The following is a 13,859-nucleotide window of genomic DNA, read 5'->3' as shown; positions in this document are numbered from 1 at the left end:
AAAGAATTTAAAGAAGGAGACAGAGTTCTTCTTTTCAATTCACGATTCAAGCTATTTCCTGAAAAATTGAAATCAAGATGGTCTGGACCATTTATAGTCAAAAGAGTTTTTCCATATGGAACAGTAGAATTAATAAATTCAAATGGGATTGAATTTAAGGTTAATGGTCACAGAGTTAAACATTACATAGATAATCCAATGGAAGTTGAAGATGAAGTTAATCACAATTTCGACACCACAGCTAACTAAGTGTGGGAAAATTCAAATCTTTTTAGGGTAATATGTATTTTTGTTAGAGTTAGATATTTTGTTTTCGTGTAGTTCTCAAGAATGGAATCCGAATGGTCTTTCCCTAGCAGACCCTAAAGAACTAGTCTTCTCCCTCCATTCTGAATTTTTATTTCTCTTAGGTTTTACGAGATGAAGAATTCCTTTGATCTGAACCATGGTCTACTACTACACGCTATGATTACTAAATGTAATAATAACATCTTTTCGAGTGAACTGGTATCATTCATAAGAGGCAAAATGGACGAAGTGAGAAAAGAACTCAGGAAAGATCATCATAAGATACATTTTGGTAAAGGAAAATCAAAATCCGCAACAAAAAGAAGAGCACGACACCTTCAAAGATGTCATAAATGCGGAAAATGATCACACGAAGGTAAACGTTCGAACAATCAAACATATTCAAATACCGAATTTGTTACTTTATGTAGAGAAGAACCGTTCATATGTTTAGAAGAAAAGTTATTGAAGAATCGAGGTTACGCTTATGTAGCTATGAAAAAACAAATCACACGACTCTCCTATGAGTCGGCTAAAGCAGGTCTCTGAGAATTCTATCTCACAGATGGGGAAGCAAAAAGAGAAATATAGATACGGACGGTGCATCATCATCTAGGCAACCTGATCCGGAACCACAGCCAGAGATGCAATATCACGAACCGGAACAACAACCTAAACAACAAAAACATTATGATCAACACGTACCATACTATGAACCAGAACCACAATTTTTTATTACCTACGTAGTATTCCCCGTTCACCATATAATAGAACACCCAATAATTCATGAAGAACAGTTGCATCTCAATTTAAGGATTGATAGAAGTTGGAAAGATTACCCGACGTACCAAAGTAACAAATTTAAGCTTTGGACCAAAATGTAGAAGTACCAAGGGTAATAGATTGGGAGCCTTTGGAAAGGGTCCACATAGCTAACCCAGTTAGGCAGCATCTAATCCAAAGGTATGGCAGCTCTTCTTTTACTGTTTGGGAACGTTTATTTATCACTCGTAGGCCTGTATATAAAGAGTGGTGTGTTGAGCTAATGAGTACTATAGCTTTTAATAAGGATGTAGATAGGTTAGACGATAAGAGTTTTCTTAGATTTTTACTTGGTCGTAGGATGTACGTGATGTCCATGCTGGACATGGCCAGGGCTTTACAGATTTACACTCCCGCTGAATTACTATCACCTGATTGTACAAATTTGATTTATCATGGTGAGCGGGTAGATAGAAATTTTGACGCTAACGCCATCTGGAGACGTATGTCAAATTTTAATGTGTTTACGCGGGGAGGAAGACACTCCTATTTAGATATTAATAAAGCCGAGCTTCGTATAATACATAGATTCTTAGCAAACTCGATTACACAAAGAGGTAACAATAAGGAGAAAATGACCTTACACGATTTATTTTACCTTAAATGCATTCGAGACACTAGAAGCTTTGTTAATATCTCCTACTGTGTTAGTTTTTATCTGTAAAAAATGGTGGAAGGAATACAGGACGGGGGAATAATAGGAGGAGGTATTTTCGTTACTCTCATTGGAGAGTATTTAGGTGTAGATAGGGATCAAGGGGGTCCGATGATGGTATGTAGGGAACAGGACGAGACTTTAGGTTTGCAAGTCTATCAAGGTGCAAAGGTATTGACTAGGAGACGTAATCAGGAAATACAATATCAGGGCCGCCATCCACAGGTAGAGAGGGGTTCGGATGATGAGATAGAGGATGCGGATGACATTAGGGATGTCATTAGGGATAGTGCTACTGACATTTTTCAGCGTATAGATGAGGTAGAAATGACTAATGAGGATAGGCATCGTCAGTATGAGCAGTGGCAAGCCGCGAATGAGTATGAGACTTCCAGGCAACGCCAACACGATAGTTGGTAAGTTCATCAGCACCAAATCATGATCCAGCTATCATATCAGGTACCAAATAACAACATCCCGACTCGACCTGCTTACTATCCACCACATCAGCCTGATATGCGACCACCCTATGACCTGTATGACCACAATCAAGCCTAGCAGAACACCTATCACCAACCATGAAACCCGAACGATGATATGAACTGGAATCCCTATCCAAATCAATAGTGTTCCATTGGTGATTTCTTATCTTTTATTATTTTTTATCTAGTTATGTTTAAACATTTAACATTTTGATACTCTAATGTAATGTTTAATATTTTTATTATTTTGTACTAATATTTCACTTTTGTAATTTGAAAGTGGGATATTAAGTCCCATTTCAAATTACCATGCATGTTTATATTTGTATTGTATGTATTTTATCTCATATACACAACAGGGTAAAACAGCATATTTTCAAAGAATGACATTAAGTTCAGCAAAAGCAACTAATTTTGACGACAAGATGCAAAATATATGTGAAATAACAACTGCAGGAATGAACAAATGATGTGCACCATTTATCATTCAACACAAACAACAATATGTTTGGAAACTTTGGTAAAATTTAATCGTTTTTCTACGCTAATCACCCTCAATAATTTAAATTACTACTGATTTCTTGCAAATGAGGGCATTGCAAGATCTTAAGTGTAGGAAGGGTTAAATTCTTTCGGGTTTTAAAATTTTAATTTAAACACTTGGTTACCATTAAAAATACTAGTAACGCAGTAGTTGTATTAGAATCTAGTGATCTCTGATAATAAAGAACAGCCCTAGTCTTATATACTGACTACCCACTTCTAGTAAAAATTTTAAATTTTTTTCAAATAAATGAATTCAAAATCATGTTTATACATATTTATGAACGATAAAACTAGGTGTTAACACCGAAATTATTGTTACCTCGAAAAGGACATAAATTGAGAAACAATCCAAAATGCTTGAATTCATTTAAAATGGAATAGAGTAGAATAAAAGGGCAAAGAAAGAAAAATAAAAGCCAAGTGTGGGAAAAATTTATCAAGTTATTTAGAACATATATCACATATTTTTGTACAAATAATTGAAGATACTTTTATTTTGGACAATATTAATAAGTTTTACCCAGTTTATTATAATATAAATAGAATTTATAAGGAAGTAAAGTCTTCCGAGAAAAAGACACGCGCTTCTTGATTTAGGTCAGGAAGTTGTCATCCAGACCAGTTGTAGAGTCTACCTTGAAAAGTTTTCTCGAAAATCAGCTGGAAATCCATGGACCTCAGCATCAAACAGGGTCGCCAAGTGGTCAGACTTATCATAACGATGAGAGGATCTGTCTCGTACAATGGGGGACACCGTGCAAATTAGCTTATAAGACTAATGAATCAGATCCCCAGAAAGGATAATCTCCTTAAAGATCAAAAATTAGCTTTTAAGACTGATATTACTCAATCCTTGAGATTGACCTTAAAGATTGAGAATTACAAACTCATGGAATTCAATGATATCTAAACTCGAGCTTGAATGAGAAAATATTTTGATCAAATTACAAACCAATTTGTTTTCTGAAAACCTATTTTCAATGCGTTCATTACCATTGAACGTAAAATCCTAAGAATTCATCGGAATTCATTAGGTCACCTGAATCAAATTGGGTGTCAACCATAAAAACAGTGGTTGCATAGCATGGTCGAAGACAGGACCTTGTGCCAGACCAAAAAACTATAGGGTGATCTTTACTATTGCTCCTACAAAGGATAGTAATTGCATCCGACACGATATAGACCATAATCAAAAGCATGTCACGGGACATTGCCTTAACAGTTGCTTGTTCAACGCTTTCCTTTACAACCGGATGGTAGTTTACTGAAAGGTAATATACGGGGCAAGTAAACTGGACGTGTTGCTTTTCTAATACAAGGTTAGCAAGTGGGTGACACAAAACCATAAGTTTTAAGCTAAAATTTTCAAATTTGAAACCCACAAGACCCACAAAAACATTTTGCAAACACCGGTGAAGGGTTATTCCGAAAAACTTATCTAGGGTAAAAGCTAGATTGAATTTTCAAAAGATCAAATGTTTTCATAAAGATCCAATTTCCTAAAGGATCTAAATTTTTATAGTCATGTGGGACTGTAAACCACATCGTTACTACCATTGTTCATACCGCCGTATTAAAATCACTGATGTACAAAGTGTGAAGAATAAAGAAGTGATTCTAGTAAAGTTATATTCAAGTTCTATATTGCTTGAGGACAAGCAACGCTCAAGTGTAGAAATATTTGATAATGCTAAAAACGAACATATATTTCATAGCATTATCCTTCAAGAAAGACAAGCTTTTAATTGCAATTGTTCTATTTACAAGTGATATTCGTTTAAATATTAAAAGGTGAAGACAAAAGACAGATTCGACGAATTGAAGATGCAAATGACCACAAAGCTAAAAAGTACAAAGTACAATCAAAGTGGTTCAAATTATTGATGAGAAACGTCTAAAAGTTACAAGAGTACGAACCGCAAAACGCAAAGTACAAGATATTAAATAGTACGCAAGGACGTTCGAAAATTCAGAACCGGGACATGAACCAACTATCAACGCGCGACGCAACGGGGCTAAAATTACAAGTCAACTATGCACAAGAATATAATATAATATATATAATTATATATATTATATTATATAATAAATAAATCAAGCCGCCCACGTTTTTAATTAACAATGTGAGCTGGTACAGCTGGCCATGCGATCGCATGGCCATGAAGAAGGAAATTCATGCGGTCGCATGAGTTACTGTAGCTGGCCAGGTTCTATAAAAAGTCAGTTTGCTCGACGAATTGTGTACACCATATATTATCTATCTCTTACTCTCTTAAATATATACTATATTTATATTTTAATTATAAGTTTAATATTAAAGTTTAATAATAATAAAGTTATGGTAGCGAATATTCTAAGTTTGTAAGTTGAAACTTTGTCCGTGTAACGCTACGCTATTAATATTCATTGTAAGTTATGTTCAACCTTTTTAAATTAATGTCTCGTAGCTAAATTATTATTATGCTTATTTAAGCCAAAGTAATCGTGATGTTAGGATAAATAATAAAGACGAGGTTATCGGACTTTGTACCATAATTGGGGTTTGGACAAAAGACCGACACTTGTGGAAATTAGACTATGAGCTATTAATGGGATTTATATTTGTTTAATTGAATGATAGTTCGTTAATTTAATATAAATATTTAAAATTGGACGTACCTATAAATAACCACATACACTCGATCGGACACGATGGGCGGGATATTTATAAGTACTAATAATCGTTCATTTAACCGGACACAGGGATGGATTAATAGTCAATGGACTTATTAAAACGGGGGTGGATTACATACAAGGACACTTGGTGTAATTGTTAATAAAATATTAAAACCTTGGATTGCACACAGTCGATAACCTGGTGTAATCATTAATAGTGTATTAAAACCTTATTACAGTTTAAGTCCCCAATTAGTTGTAATATTTGACTTCAGATATAAGGATAATTTGACGAGGACACTCGCACTTTATATTTATGACTGATGGACTGTTATGGACAAAAACCAGATGGACATATCGAATAATCCAGGACAAAGGACAATTAACCCATGGTAATAAACTAAAATCAACACGTCGAACTTCATGATTACGGAAGTTTAAATAAGCATAATTCCTTTATTTTATATCTTATTGCACTTTTAATTATCGTACTTTTTAATTATCGCAATTTTATTTATCGTCATTTTATTTATCGCACTTTAAATTATCGCATTTTTATTATCGTTATTTACTTTACGCTTTAAATTAAGTCATTTGTATATTTAATATTTTACATTAGGTTTTAATTGCGACTTAAGACATAAAATCGACAAACCGGTCATTAAACGGTAAAACCCCTTTTTTATAATAATAATAATACTACTTATATATATATGGGCAGGATCAATGGGGAAGTAACCAATCGGGGGGAAGCGGGGGGAAGCAAAAATTTTATTTTTTTCGTTTTTTTTGAATTTTTTTTTTCGGCATCAAGATCACATGAAAATATGAACATTTAGAAGAGACACTTCGTGATGAATGTTATTATTTAGGTGGAAAAATGATCGACAAAAATAACATTCAAGATAATATTGTTCGTGAAGAATATGAACGTTTTTTTTCATGTTTTGTGAAGTAAAATTTAGCCCGATTTAGAGTTTAGGGTTTAGGGTTTAGGGTTTTGGGTTTTGGGTTTATTCCATAAACCCAAAATACCAAACCCTAAACTCTAAACCGTTTGTTTTAAAAACTCAATCTAAATCCTAAATCTAAACCCTAAACCCTAAATTTCTAAACCCTAATATCTAAACCCTATAAACCCTAATATCTAAACCCTAATATCTAAACCCCAATAGCTAAAACCTCAAAATACGCTCAAAAAACACGATAATTGTTATATATTACTTCTTCGAGCGTTTTCCCGCCAAAATAAAAACATTTATCACAAAGTGTCTCTACTAAATGTTCATATTTTCATCTCATCTATAATGTTCGTGAACAAAATTTTTTCAAAAAACGAAGAAAAAAAAAGTTTTTGCTTCCCCCCGCTTCCCCCCGAATGGTTACTTCCCTCTTGATCCTACCACTATATATATATATATATATTTATACAAATATAGTTTTTAAAAAATATAGCGTTAAACTTGGCTAGCTCCCTGCGGAATGAACCGGACTTACTAAAAACTACACTACTGTACGATTAGGTACACTACCTATAGTGTTGTAGCAAGGTTTAGGTATATCCACTCTATAAATAAATAAATAACTTATGTAAAATTGTATCGTATTTAATAGTATTTCTTAGTAAAAATATAACTATTTCGTATACACCTCGCATTACATCACCGGCACCTAAAGCCGAGGATAAGTCGGGTAACAACAAAAGAAAATGGGAAGCCCCCCAATCAAGCAACAACAACTTTGCCAAGAAGCCTTTCACCTCCAATGGCAAGAAGGGTTATGCCGGAAACCTACCTCTTTGCAAAAAATGCAACAAGCATCACTTTGGTGAATGTGGCAAGCTAATTTGCCATCGGTGCCAAGGAATTGGTCATAAGGCCAACGAATGTAAAAGTGCCGCCCCCGTCGCTCGAAAGGGGCCCAATGCACCAAAGACGGTCACTTGTTACGAATGTGGGCAAACGGGTCATTATAGAAATGCATGCCCAAAGAAGAAAGATAACCCAATACGCGCGGCTGAGCTTTCAACATTAACACCGAGGAAGCCCGAGATGACAATGAACTAGTCACGGGTACGTTTCTTCTCAACAATTCTTATGTTTCTTGTTTATTAGATTCGGGTGCTGATAAGAGTTTTGTATCCAAAACTTTGACTCATTCTTTTAGCACTCCACCACTTCCACTAGATACCACTTATACCATTGAAGTGGCCAACGGGAAACTATTGAGTGCCAACAAATATTATCGGGGGTGTACGTTAAACTTATTGGGTAAGGAATTTGAAATTGTGTTAGTCCACAATTTGGGTGTTCGATCTGTTCTTGATAGTGTTAGTGGGTTTTGAGAGGATTTCTTGTAGAGAGATGCTAGTGAGATAAAGTAATATGATATTAATGACTAGCTTCGATACAAAGGTGGGGAGCTTGCTTTATATAGTAGCAAGCTCCCAAGTTGCAAACACATGGTAAACACTAAGTTACCGTGGTAAATAGCCTAATCTAGATTATTACAATAATAAGAGTAAAACGCACACACCACTAGATTAATACAAGACAATAACTACACGACATTAAATATTACAATAAATATTGTCAACAATCTCCCCCTTGTCGTGGGGTTTTGGATTACGACCTTTGTTGAAATGCCTCCTGAGTGCGTGTACTCGTACTCTTCACCTAGGAGTGTTATGGTTATGTAATCCGTGAGATTTTCAACAATATTCCCTCTTGATAGGGTTCATTGATCTTTCTTCTTTGAAAGGTGCGATCATGTCTTCGTCTTTTTGTCTTTTTGCAGTGGCATGGGTTTCTCAAAATATAACACCTCCCGTGACTCTTGTAGATTCTTTTGAAGTCATCATCCGAGAGTGTTATGTTTACAAATGTTAACACCTCCTATGATCGTTTTCTTGCAGTTCCATGTGCAGCCTTCTTCTGGGCTTTGGTTTCGGTTTGAAGCTATGAAGCTTTTGATGCTATCAACTTTGAACACGAACATTTGCACATATGAAGAGCAGATCCTGGAGTGTTATGTTTGATTTGATTTATCTTCTTCTTGGGTTCAGAGAAAGAAGTCTTGAAAGAGGCTTGATATGATCTTTCTTAGTTGTGAAGACCTCTTTTGCTTCCCCTCAAATGTTGAGTCGTGTTTTTCATGATCGTGATTGTTTTGTTTTTGACTCGTGTATCATTCTCCCATGATGATGAATATGGTGTACTGTGTTCAGCATGTGTAGCATGAATATGGCATCCCGTGTTCATCGCAAAATAGCAGAGAGAGAATATATGTTTATCGCCAGAGTGGGAACGTGTACCTGCTAAGAGGAGACAAAGAGGTTAAGGTAAAATTTGATCCTCAGAGAAAACAGATCTTTCAGAAACCGTTTTTGGTTTTGTAAAAATCAAGCTAGTTGTTACACTAGACAGGTTTAAATCAGGCATGCTAGTTGTTACACTAGACAAGTTTTCTGAAACCAAAACTGTTTCTGAATTTGGGGACCTCACCGGTATTGGTAGGTCCAAGTTTAACCTCGGTGGATGTTGAGGATGACTGGTCACCGAAGTTCCAGTCGGCGTTAGCAAGCTATCCACCTCCATGATTAAAGTATCATGGGACTTTTGTGCGACTATGCCGCTCTTGGTTATACCAAGTCTTCCAACTGTACCTAACACCGCATTGGTGTCGGTAGAAATCAATGTAATGTAGGAAGTTGTTACATCGCGTCCCGAAGTCATTGATATGTCATGAGGTGACACATCTCTTTCAGTTGTTGCACTCTCTAAGGAGTGTGTGTTATCAGGCTTAAAGGCTAATTGATCGTTAAGGTGATCATCCTTCCGGAGGTCTGATAAATCTACCAAGGTAAGCCTAAGTATTGTCATATTGCCTCTCCGTTGAACTAGACAGATCTCCCTCATCAAGATAAGTCTGACCTCTGGACCCTGTTTGAGGTCCCACCTTCTAAAATAAGGTGTTGATAGAGGATTTTCGGCCAATACGCAGGGTTCCTATTCATGGTTTTTCGAAGCCCCTTCAGCAGTTCGAGACCCCAAACACTTAATTTGCATCAAGATGTTGGGTCATTCCACTTTTGAGGCAGTCTTCTAGACACATCCTCCTGAGGCAGTCACTGGGACACATCCTCCGTCATTTGATGACTATTTTGTTTGAGGCAGTCATCTAGACACATCCTCCAGAGGCAGTCACTGGGACACATCCTCCGTCATTACTGACATTTGAATCTTTAAACTCCCCCTTGATAGTTGCACGTTTTAGCTTTGGTTTCTTGGGAGAGTTATGTGTGAAAATACGGGTTTTTCACTGTTATTTGTGCAAAAGCCATTTTGATGTTTAACACCACGTTGAAGTGTGTTTGACACCACATTGAGATGCGAGTTCTACACAGAAGTATGTAGAAACCATTTTGGATGGAACTCATATTGGTTTTAATCCCTTTTACCCTCCCCCTCAATATATGACGTGTCATGTTTTGATAAAACCTTTATTTTCTTGGTCTTTTTCTCCCCCTCAAAATATGATTTATTTGGAATTAAAACATATTTTGACAATTTGCTACACAGAAAATATAGGTTTTGGTGATAAAGGTTGTAAGGTAGTTGAGACGCGGGCCATATAAGGTTTTGGTGAAAATCTTCGTTGCGGGTCTATTTGGATAAAACCTTCTTTGCAGTGCGGTTCCCATAGAGATCTATTATGGGAACCATCATGGTCTCTATGGGAACCATCATTCCCTCCTTCTCCCCTAAAAAAATTTTGACGTTTCTCCACTGAGATATTTTTAAGAGAAAGAGTGGAAGGCATTTGAGACGTTGGGCATACACTGAAATGTGTGCATACACCATATAAGGTTTAGGTGAAAATCTTCTTTGATTTGCGGGTCCCTTAGAGATCTATTATAAGAACCATAATTCCTAGGGACTTCTTTGGTTTGCGGGTCCCATAGAGATCTATTATGGGAACCATCATGATCTTTATGGGAACCTTCATTTCCCCCTTCTCCCCCAAAAAAAATTTGGCGTTTCTCCATTGAAATGTTTTTAAGAGAAAGAAAGAAAGAGAGACATTTGAGACTCTGAGCATACACTGAAATGTGTGCATACACCGTATAAGATTTTGGTGAAAACCTTCTTTAAAGTGCGAGTCCCATACAGATCTATTATGGGAACCATCATGATCTATATGAGAACCTACATTCCCCCTTCTCCCCCTAAAAAAAATTTGACGTTTCAGATTTTGATAACCGTCATTTCATTGCGGGTCTCATTGCTCCCCCTAGGCACATGCATTACTCCCCCTAGGAACATGCATTGCTCCCCCTAGACACATGCAGTTGTCAAGTTCATCCAGGAGAAGAAACTCAGATGAGTAGTTTTCAACGGATGGTGATTCGCCTATAAATACTGAAGTAGATGTACCAAAGGTTATGGATTCGGGCGAGATTGGTTTTGGAGAGACCGTGGGATTGGATGAGGTTGGAGGAAGGAAAGGTTCAAATAACACATCAGGTCATCTGAGGTTGTCAATGGGTCATGCCTGAGTGTACAGTCAGGTGTCAGCGGGTTAAGTCCGGGTCTTGAACCGTTGTGTCCAAGAGCCATCATGAATTCAAATCATTTTTTTAAAGTCAAATTTGAATACCATTTATAGGCATTGTCGATCTGACTTATGGACGCTGAATTCCACTTGGGTTTGATGCACGGTGTATCCTTTGAAAGTAGTTTGGGTGGAATCAATGAGAATGGAAAATCATTTAACCTAGCCAGAGAAACGGATCCCGGCTTCATTTTAAGTAGCTCTGACGATGAATACTTAACAGGTTTTGAAGAAGAAGTGGATCTTGGTGTTGAAACTGGTTTAGTTGTCCACTTCTTATTTGATACTTGTTTAGCAAAATTATTCCTTGAGTGTCTAGAAACTAGATCGGTTTTTATACGAGGAGTTTGTCTCGGAACGATGAATGACTTCTTGGGTTTGTGTGGAAGCCATCCATATTGATCGCAAAACCCCTTAATCTCCCCATTCTCCCCATAAGCAGTTTCCAGAAATGGACGGTTTATTGTGGTCTCGTAACTGGAGTAAGTCCTTTTCCTATGGGGAATGTAAATTCCGGGTTGTAAAGCCTGAGGGTCTTTAGGTTTCAAGGATGTTTTTCTCGAAATCGTTGTTGACTTTGGAGATCCTTGATTGGTTGGTTTGAGGTTCTTTGAAAAAGTAACCCGCTTCTCAACAGTCTTAGTTGTAGACGTTGAAGCATTAGGTGACTTGGTCTCAACATAGATCATGTTAAAGTAGTACTGTCTGGCCCGACGAGCTTGCTTACGACTATTTTGCTTTTGATTCTTTGACAAACCACCAGATACGGTGCACACAACCTTATCAGTGGCAGAATCCAACTGATGTTGAATTTTCGGTTGTTGCAAGTTTCTGGTTGTTTCATATGCTTGTTTTATCGGTCTTTCACTCCTATTTTGAACATGTTTAGAGTGGTTGGTTGGGATCTCTGCAGACTTTGAGGGACCCTGGTCTTTTGGTTCGAGAGTAGAGGACCTTTCGGGTTGGGTAACCAGGTGAACTTTTGAATTCATGGGGGAATTCCTCACTGTCTTTATAGACTTAGGAGGACCGTTGTGTTTTGGTTTTGGAACCTCCAAGGTCTTTGGTGTTTTACGTGAAGCAGTCTTCAAGTACATTGAGGATTGATACACTATGGGTTTGGGATTGGTCTTGGCAAAAGTCACACGCTTTTTCTTAGTCTTGGGTGTAGACATTGAAGCATTGGACAACTCAGACTTTGTAACTCGGAAACCAACTGACACATTTGATTTTGGAGTGTCAGTGGAGGTCAGTATGGTCTCAGTACCAGGATAGATCTTGTAAGAACCAGGTTTTGAATATATGGTCTTGGTCACGAAGTCCATTCTTTCCAGTGAATCACATTGGTCATGCAAGATCTCATTCTCTTCCTTAAGTAGATTCACATGAGCTTTTAACTCTTGAATTTCTAAGACAAGGTCATCAATAGAAACTACAACAGAGTCTTTAAAATCATAAGTGGGTTCTACTTTGGGAACTACAGGCATCTTCTCAATTGTTGCTAGAGTTTTCTTGTAGGTCTCACATTTAACCTGAAGATCTATGTTTTCTCGTTCTAGCTTGTCAACAAATTGAGTAAGGTCAGTCTCAACATCCTGAGCTCCTAAAGAGATAGGTTCTTTCTTGGGTTGTGGTTCTACCTTAACTTCTGGAATCTTGGGTTGAGATTCTTAGAAGTGATCTAAAGATTTGGACCAAGATGATTCTAACCTGCGTTCAACAATGTCAAATTTGGTTAAAAGAGAGTCACTAAAGTCTTTGAGTTCTTGTGCTAGACCTTCACAATAGGTGGAGTCATTCACGGATCTTGGGTTGGAGTCCCGTGATTCAGTGTTCTTTGAAATCAATTCACAAAAATTAACAACTTGATTTGCAATTTGATTTTCAAGTTTATGAGCATTGGAGACCAGTTTGTTGTTTTGGGATTCAATGACAGAGATTTGGTGTTGTAAAGCCTTAATGATCATTTGAAATTTGAGTTCGTTGTCAAAATATTTGATTTTATTTTTATCAAGTTCGTCCTCCAGACTGAAGATGTATCTTTCCAAAACCAAGGTTGGTAAATAAATTATATGCTTTTTAGGACTATTTTGAGCATTCATACTTTCAAAATCATTAAATAAATCGAGAGGGGTGTTATAATATGAACCATCTTTTTTCATGTAAGTTGCATTTAATTTGTCATAAATTAACAACACCTCACGTTTCATTTTTGTTGATCGATTGGCTATTCTCTCCTCAATCTCATTTTCATTGGCAAAAGTGAGTCTCTCTGGCAAACCTATCTTAATGTATCTACCATCATATAAACAAGGTTCGGCTTTGGAGATCTTGGACTGTATTTGAGGATTTTCAAACCCTAACCCTGGTGTTTTTGGTAGGAGTTTTTGGGTCGATTCAAGAACAGAGCTTGTTTAGAAATGTGGCCATCTAAGACTACTTTAGCTTGGTCAGTTCTGTAAAGTTTTTCTTTAAGTAAACTTAGTTGGGTTTTCAAGTCTAAGTTTTCTGTAACTAACTTAGAGCATTCCGAAGTCTTCTCGGCCAGGTCACTCAAAGGCTTTCTAGTGTTCTGTTCTACAGTCTCTAGGAAAAGTTTCTTAGAATCATTAAGCTTCTTAAGTTCTTTTTCAGCGTTGTTAACTTTTTCCATGATAACTGCATTCCTCAGTTTAAAATCTGTCCTTTCTATCCGTAGGGGTTTCACACTACTTTCTAGCTCTCTTAATTCAGTCACTTTGTCAGCTAGATCTTGTTTTATTTTCAAATAAGTATGATTTGATACTTTTGTTTCCAAT

Source organism: Rutidosis leptorrhynchoides, chromosome 3 (assembly GCF_046630445.1).
Source record: "Rutidosis leptorrhynchoides isolate AG116_Rl617_1_P2 chromosome 3, CSIRO_AGI_Rlap_v1, whole genome shotgun sequence".
In the NCBI taxonomy this organism is placed as follows: Eukaryota; Viridiplantae; Streptophyta; class Magnoliopsida; order Asterales; family Asteraceae; genus Rutidosis; species Rutidosis leptorrhynchoides.
Note: the sequence above shows the minus strand (reverse complement) of the source record.